The sequence below is a fragment of the Mustela nivalis genome (genome assembly GCF_964662115.1).
Source record: "Mustela nivalis genome assembly, chromosome: 2".
NCBI classification, from domain to species: domain Eukaryota; kingdom Metazoa; phylum Chordata; class Mammalia; order Carnivora; family Mustelidae; genus Mustela; species Mustela nivalis.
The window spans coordinates 174,988,555-174,996,853 of record NC_139021.1 but is presented as its reverse complement, the minus strand read 5'-3'; positions in this window follow the sequence as shown (position 1 = coordinate 174,996,853).

Below are 8,299 nucleotides of genomic sequence, written 5' to 3'. Positions count from 1 at the left end.
CATAAAGACGCCTGGGGCAGTAATGTCCCACTCACACGCATGGAAAGACAGAGGGGTTCATGAAACAGGTACAAAAAGGCCAGCTGTGAGGAGAGACCATGGAACTGGAACCAGAAGATAAACACTGCTTATGTCGGCGTTCCAGTTTGTGATTTCAATCACTCATGAGTCCTTCCTTTTTTAAGGTTCATTGAGCTATCCCTGTGTTTTTCCAGTAAAGCCCATTCAATTGCTTTAGCCAGCTGGAATGGATTTTTGCTCCTTGCAACTGAAAGGCCTTTAATAAGCCACACATATGGGTGTCTTCTCCTAATGCCGTCTTCACAAAAGGGGTCTGTGGGATCTCAGCACAAAGTGGTGGAGAGCCACGGTCTAACCTCAGACTCACTGACTCATTTAGTCATCAGAGAAGGTCCTAATCAGTGCCCAGGGATTTATCAGATAAAAAAAAAATAGTTCATTATTGGGAATAGAAGGCATAGTCACCACTTTTGGGAAACAAGTTTGATCCATGGCCTTGTCTTTTTGTGTCTTCTTGTCTCTACCAGATAACTCCCTCTAAGGCAGCTTGAACATCTAAAAATAGTCACAAGGGAAGCTGCAGATATGATCAGAGGGTCTAACTAGGAATAATCCTATGGGAAGTGCAAAAAGTCCTGACCTTTGGAAGAGCTTGTCATTCATTTATTCACCCAACAAATATTTATCAGACGCCTTCGTGTGTCAGGCACTGACCTAGGAGCTGGGGAGGCAGCAGTGAGCAAACTGAAACAAAATCCTGGCCTTTGTAAAGATGGCCTTGTCCTGTGGGAAGCCAAAAAGAAACAAAAAATAGTAGTTTAGATGGATAAGAATTGCGGAGAGTAATAAACCAGGAAAGGGGCAGGGAGATTGTGTGTGAAGTGAGGGGTATAGTTTTAAACAAGGTTGTCAGGGAAGGCATCACTGAGAAAATCGCACTTGAGCAAGGACCCAGAGGAAGAGAAGGAACAAGCCACCGTCCTCCCTCTTCAGACATCAATCACAAGTCCATGTTGCCACCTGGGCTCCTGACTAACCAATCTGCTGTAGATCTGAGGTTCCCACCATCCCCTCTTTGAGTAATTTGCTAGAGCAGCTCACAGAACTCAGAGACACATTTTACTTTTTAGACTACCTATTTATTATGAAAGGCTAGAACTCAGGAATGGCCAGATGGATGAGATGCTTGGGACAAGGTATGAGGAACGGGCACAGAGTTCCTACGTCCTCTCCAAGCAAGCCATTCACCTCAGTCTCCACATGCTCGCCAACCCGGAAGCTCTCCAACCTGTTCTTTTGGGTTGTGACAGAAGCATTGTTACTTACGTAGGTGTGACCGATTACATCATTGGCCATTGGAGATTGATTTGCCTTCCAGAGGTTGGCTGGGACTGAGAATGCCAACCCTCTAATTTTATGGTTCATTCCCCTCAGCAGTAGCCCCCACCATTAGGTGCTGTCCCAAAGTCACCTCATCAGCATGGCAAAGGACATCTCTGTCATTCTTGTTCCTTAGGTAATTCCAAGGGTTTTAGGAGCTCTGTGCCACAAATGGAGATGAGGACCAAATGTACACTTCATAGGATAACTCACAATATCACAGAGGGCAGAGTAGAGTCAGGGAGAGCCACTGGGGGGCTGTTATAGAAATTTGAGGAGAGGTAGTGGTGGCTGGGTCCTGAGGGGGTGGAATGGAGGCAGGGCTTTTTGCTCAGGACCACGTGTGTTCCTCTTACACCAAATATGCCCTGCTCTTCTGGGAGTTTTAACAGTGTGCTACTTTTATGATAATTACCTGTTGCTGGTTTATAGGGCGTCCCTTGTTTGATGTAGCAATTTATGAAACAATGACACCATTTCACACCTTTCATCTTAATGTTTTGAAGAGGATGACACATTTTCTGCTCTGAGGAAGCCAATTAATTAACCTGATTCCACCCGTTCCACAGAGAAGCGTGCTACTACGCCCATTTCAGAGGTGTTAAACTGAGGCCCTGAGCTGCCTCCCATGGAGCGCCTTTGCTCCCGGTCCATCCCTGTGCATTCTAGGAGTCCGGCTTTGATTTCTGAATATCCTCATCCAAACCTTCTTGAAGTTTTGGAAAAAACATGGAAGTAGAAATGGGAATTAATCTAGAATGATTCTGGGATCCTCACGGTGGGGAAAGGGACAGGAATTCTAAACAGGAAGTTGAGCCATCTTCCCAGCTATATTTGGGAATAAAGATTCATTGCCAAAGATGGGCCAGTTCAGCCCTATGCTTGGGGAGACAAGGCAGAAGAGAGGAGGGTGGCAGGAGGGTGCTCCTAGGGGAACTGAATCATGAATATATTTGCCTGTTTTAGCAATTCTGTGTGCCACTCCACTCATGGTAGCTGCCAGAGTGACACATGTCCTTGGTGGGTCCCAGTGTCCTTGCTTCTTCAGGTGTGAGTCTTGAGTGAAAAGATATGCATTTTGTGTTCCTAAATGCAAACCAATGACTCTGTTGGGTGCTCAACTGAGGTCATGGCGGTTTGTTCCAGTGCCATAGGAGAAGCTTCCCCTGCTGAGTGCCCAAGAAGCTCATGTGCACTCAGTAGAGGCTTGGAACAGTGCTGTACTCCATCAGGACCCGAGGCGTCTTTGGGATTTACATGATGGCACACAGTGTAGGCTCCATGCTGACTGCAGGGCCCAATCTCTGAGTGCCCCTCTCATTCTTACTTCTCTGTTGTGGGGTCTGAGGCTGAGTCAGGAGCCTTCTGAGTGGATTTTAAAAAGTAGTAGATGCTCCAGAAGCGTGATCCATTGTTTGTAATGGGAAGCGATGTGCACTTTTATGCCAAGAGGCCGTCAAGTTTCTGTCAGCAGTTTTCTTGTAGTGTCCTGTTTGCGTGGAACTATGTGGACTGATGCACCTCCAAGGAGTTAGGAACTCAAGGTAGTGGAGGGTTGTTGGGATGAAGGACAGATTTAATCATCTTTGCTTACTGCGGGTGAGAAACTGTTTCCTCCCTGTCTGCTCTGTCTTCCGCGGCCGCAGAGAAAACAAGGCAGTACCAGCCCCATATGAATGTGTGTCTTTTCTGATTGGTCTTGGTTTCAGCAACAGGCCAGCTGGCTGTTTAGGGGAAAAGAAAGAGCTCTGTACGCATTGCCTGCCTTGGTCTGAATTTCACTGCTCTGCCAAGGACTTAGAAGGGGCAGCATCTGCATCCACGGCTGTCGTGGGTATTCAGGCTCTTGGATAACAAGATAAAGGGCAAAAGCTGAATTTTCTTGTGCCAAGAGGAGGAAGAGTATCAGAGCCAAGAAGATCAAACCGCTGCAGTGGAGAGTGGCTCAATGGTACTTATTAACCTCTGTCAGTGCTGGAGTCCTACAGTGGGAATTTTGCCAGAAAACAGTCCTGAGTGAAAAACAAGGTTTGGCTGGTTCCATGTTACTCTAGGAAGGAGGCATGGGAATTTCCAGCAAAAGGAGCTAAGCTGTTCCATCCCCAGTCTACAAGGATGAACCCAGGGTTGGAATCAAACATCCTGGGAACTGATGAGATGCAGGTCCGTGTCTTGTCCCGTGGAGGAAGTGGACAAAAGGAGTTCCTGCTTGTTGTGGTCACGCACCTGGCAAGCAGCCATTTCAGATGGGGAGCGTGCATATCATCACGGGCCAGGAGTTGGCCCACGCGGAGGGTCTGTCTTCTGAGAACTGCTTCCACGTTTCCTGTTGCTGGCATCTGGGCGACTTGCAGTTTTCTGCTGCCATTCAGACTCTCTGGCTCTGTGCTTTCCCCCGGCGAGGAAGGAATACACACCACATGTTCAACAGTGGATGTGTTGCGACTAGGGTTTCGTGGGCTTTGCTAGAGAGAAGGTTGGAGGTACTGATCACCTGAGAGCACCGGTGGAAAACCCACAAGCGAATACCCAAAAACCACTCCAGAAGACATTGCCCCTACTCGTTCTTTGGTAGACTAGCAGCCTGGCTTAACTTCTTAGCAAAACCCACCCTTTCCTCTGCTAGTGAAACGGGACTGATGAACTTGGGTGTTTCCTCTCACCCAAATAAGCCAACCACCAGGCTGAGTTTTATGGAGCAGTTACTAACAAAAGCCATTGATTCCAGGCCAAAGAGCCCTAAAATTCAGCCAAAAGCCCGGGTAAGCACCTCTGAAGTGCAGTGTCCCCCCAGTGGCTGGACAACTCATATTTCAGTAGAGTTGTTTCTTTTGATTGCTTCTGGATCTTCTATCATTTGGGTTGTCTATTTCCAGACATTTCAGCTTTTCTGGCCACTAATATCAAGGAAAAACATGACTTGCTGGAGGAGTCAATTTTGTTTCTATCCAATGCAGCAGGTCTGCAGAATCCTGGGCTTGACTGGATGAGGAAAGCCATTGTACTCTGTGTCTTGGATGAGGAGGAAGAATAGGAGTTTATTTGTAGGAAGTCTTTATCAAAGGAAATCTATTAAGGCATTTTTGAGCAAAAGTGATCTAGAACATTGTTTTAAAAATTGTGCGTTATAACCATTAGTAGTTCATGAACTGTGTCAAGAAAAAAATAAGTGAAAAAGAATAAAATATAATAGATCAGAGCATATCACACATAAAAAGGGTCAGAATAATTTCTTGAAATTTTGTTTTAGTTGCTTGGATGTAAATTTGACCGAATTGCATTGGAAAATATGTTGCAAACAGCAGTTCATCATCAATAAAGCTTGATAATTACAGTTCCTGGATGGGGGTCAGGAGTCTCCAGGTTCTAGTCGTAATTCTGCTGCTGCTTCTGTGAACTTGGGCAAGGCCTTTTACTTTCCCGGGTCTCAGTTTCTCAACGGAAAAGTGAAATTGCCTATGAAGTCTTCTCAGTTCTAAAATCCAATGATTAAAGTAAAACTCTTGAAGGAATCGATTTCAGCATTCAACCATTATCAATAAAAAAATTATTCTGGGGCACCTGCATGGCTCAGTGGGTTAGGTCATGATCTCTGGGTCCTGGGATCAAGCCCTCCATTGGGCTATCTGCTTGGCAGGGAGCCTGCTTCCTCCTCTCTGCCTGCTACTCTGCCTACTTGTGATCTCTCTCTGTCAAATAAATAAATTTAAAAATCTTAAAAAAATAAAAAAAAATTATTCTGCACTGTTAACTTCTATTTTCCACATTTTGGAAAGAGATGATTTCCCAAAGAGCTCTGAAATGGGCAGACCACATATATGAACACAGTCCATTCAGATGGAGGTTACTTCAGTACATTAACTGAGCTCAGGGACGATATCTCTGGGTTTCCAAAGAGGTTTTGTACTAGATTTCTCTAGTTACACTGCAATTATGTTTTGGCTATATTTGAAAACATATACAAATCCTCTTTTGGAAGGGGGAGGAGGGCGGATGGGGAAAGGCAAGTAATTGCTTAGGAAATGCTGAACTTGGTTAATTTGGAACCCCTTCCAGCTAATGTTGAGCCTTGGGCCACTCACAGTTCCTGCTTTGTATTATGACTAATGGAATTGTCAAAGAAGCAAAGAGCAACCAAGGAGACCCAGAGTAAGCTGGGCCTCTTATGGGGAGTGACTGAGAGCTTGTTATTTCTGGGCCGAGGTGTTTTCCAAATAGTCTTTTAACCTATTGATTATTTTGTTCACAAAGTCATTAGAACATAATTTGGAAGGCAACTTACACTGTTGCTTAACATCTCATTATGCTTATTGGGTGTCGTCGTTCAAATCAACGTCTCCCTAAATTCACATGGAGAAAAACCAGAGCATCTCGGGCACAACCACAAGTCAGCTGTGTTCCGGGAGCTAAAATGTGTAACTTTGGGAATATAGGCTCTACCGTGCAGCTGGTATGTGGGTTCTAGGAATGAGAGACAGCTTCAGGTTCTTAAATCAGAAATCCGAAGCCAAATTGTTTGCAGCAGAGAAGCAATGTAGCTTTTTGACTATCACCTGCATTCATGGTGCTTCAATTCCACCAGTAAGCTTTGTAGCCTCCCCCGAAATGTCAGAACCAGAAGGGAAGCCTGCGGGACCGCCTTGTTAAATGCTCTCATGCTCAGAAGAGAAAAAGGAGGCACCCACTTCTACCGTCCTTTTCCATGTGAAGATGCATTAAGTGCTTTTGCCTTTTTCCATAAATTTTAAGGAGCTCTTGTTTTGCTCTTGAAGGTGGATGATCTGTAACCGTTGGCTAATTGTAGATGTAGCCTTGCTTCATGTTAACTTCTGTGATCCTGAATTTCAGTATTGGTCCACACAGTGCCCACCAACGCCCTACAAAAACATCCTGTATCCACAAGCCAGCCCTCTCAAGACTCAAAGCCTGAGACGCCTTGACATGTACAAGAAAAGTTGGGGAGGCTTTTATTAGCTTTGATTTTGACCCCCCTCTCATAAATTATGCAAAATGTGTCACTTATATGAACAGCCCAGAAGAGCCGTTGCCAGTTGTAATATAAAAAATGATACCACAGAAACGGAGACCTGGTTGTGGCAGATACCCTGTCAAAGGAATGATTTATAATCTGGGAATACAAGCAGCAAGAGAGGCCCACCAGCTAGGGCTGTATCATCTAAAGCAATCAAATCCCGCAAATATAAAGCAATTTTGTATTACCATTTCCAAGTGCTCCCCACAATAAGGACTCTTGTATGCCCAAGTTTAATATTCAGAGCAGAAACCACAAACTGGAGCAGCCGCTCCTGGTCAGGATACTTAATAACAGTTCCCAGGCAAAGGCATGCAGCAATAGCATCGCTCCGAGCAGCTGGGGATTTGCCTGTATGGCAGCCTCTCTTGCTGAGAAGGAGAAAGCGATGGTAGGTCAGACATCCATTTGCTTTATAGATTGGTATAATTTCATCAGAATTTATGATGTGGGAATTACTGCACAGGCAAGAAATGTAATCTAACCTTCATCTCACACAATGCAGAAAAGATATTATGTTTTTGAGAAAAATACACTGACTTGTTGAATCAGATTGTACACGTGCAATCCTAATGGATTTCAAGATTTCCTTGGACAAGTCATTGCTATTTGCACTGTCTGTATTAAATTGGCTTGTCTAGAAGGCTTTTTTTTTTTTTTTTTTTTTTTTACAAATAAGAAAGACTTTTAATGCCATTTCTTCTTTCCTTTTTCTCAAGTTCTGGCATATGCATTCATTATTGGTAAATTTTAAACATCTGTAGGTACAGTAATAGTTTATCCTAATTTCTCTAGCCCATATTTAGACTTTTTAATATCCAAATAGTGCAATAACATATATGATTCTCTTTCATCCTTAGGAAGGGTTCATTGAGCTTTAATGGCCAAATAGGGTAAATGTTGATAGCCTTTGAGGACATTTTACAGATGATTATCACAGTGAATCTGTAAGTCCTATTGTTTGGTTCTTGAAGCCATTTTGGGTGCCATGGGTTCTGTAGTTTTCTTCCAATTGGAAATTGAATATAATGTGTGTATTGAAAGGAAGGGCTTTCAGGGTGTCTGGGTGGCTCAGTGGGTTGAGCGTCTGCCTTTGGCTGAGGTCATGATCCTGGGGTCCTGGGATCAAGCCCTGCGTCCAACTCCCCACTTGTCAGGGAGGGGAATCTGTTTGTCTTTCTCCCTCTACCTCTGTCCGCCGTTCGTGCTCTCTTTTGCTCTCTCTCTCTTACAGATAAATAAATAAATAGATAAATAAAATCTTCAAAAACAAAACAAAAAAGAAAAGAAGGGCTTTCCAGATGACCCTTACTCTCTTCATGTAGGACTAAACATTCCTTGAATCAAAAGTTTTTTTTTCCATTGTGTATAAGAAACAACAACTTGCAAATATCAGGGAAGTGCCCCAAACCTGAATGTGTACAGAAATGTCCTTTGGTAAAGTTTTTGGTTTCTGCTAATGACATGAGTGTGTAATCGTCCATGGTTAATCAGGACCAGTCCCTATCTTAACCGTGTTTTGTTGAATTGCAAATATGTTGTAGAGTTAAAACGTACATAATCTGGAACTTAATGAAAATATGCACCTAAGAAAGGGATATTTTATCCAAATAGGAAAAAACCCTCATGTTTAATTGGCTGCCATCTCCAAATAAGAATGGTTGTTCTTCATTTTGTATCTCCTGCCACGTACCATATTAGGTTCGTCATCTCCGCTCTCACCTCCTGTGCTGCTTTGAGGTCACTGTTACTACATTCATACTTTGAAAGGGGAAATGGCTCTTTGGGAGGGTTCAGTGCCTTGCTCAAGGGCACATAAGCAGTGAGGGGTACAGCCTCGAACCAAGGTTTGTTGGATTTCAGAGT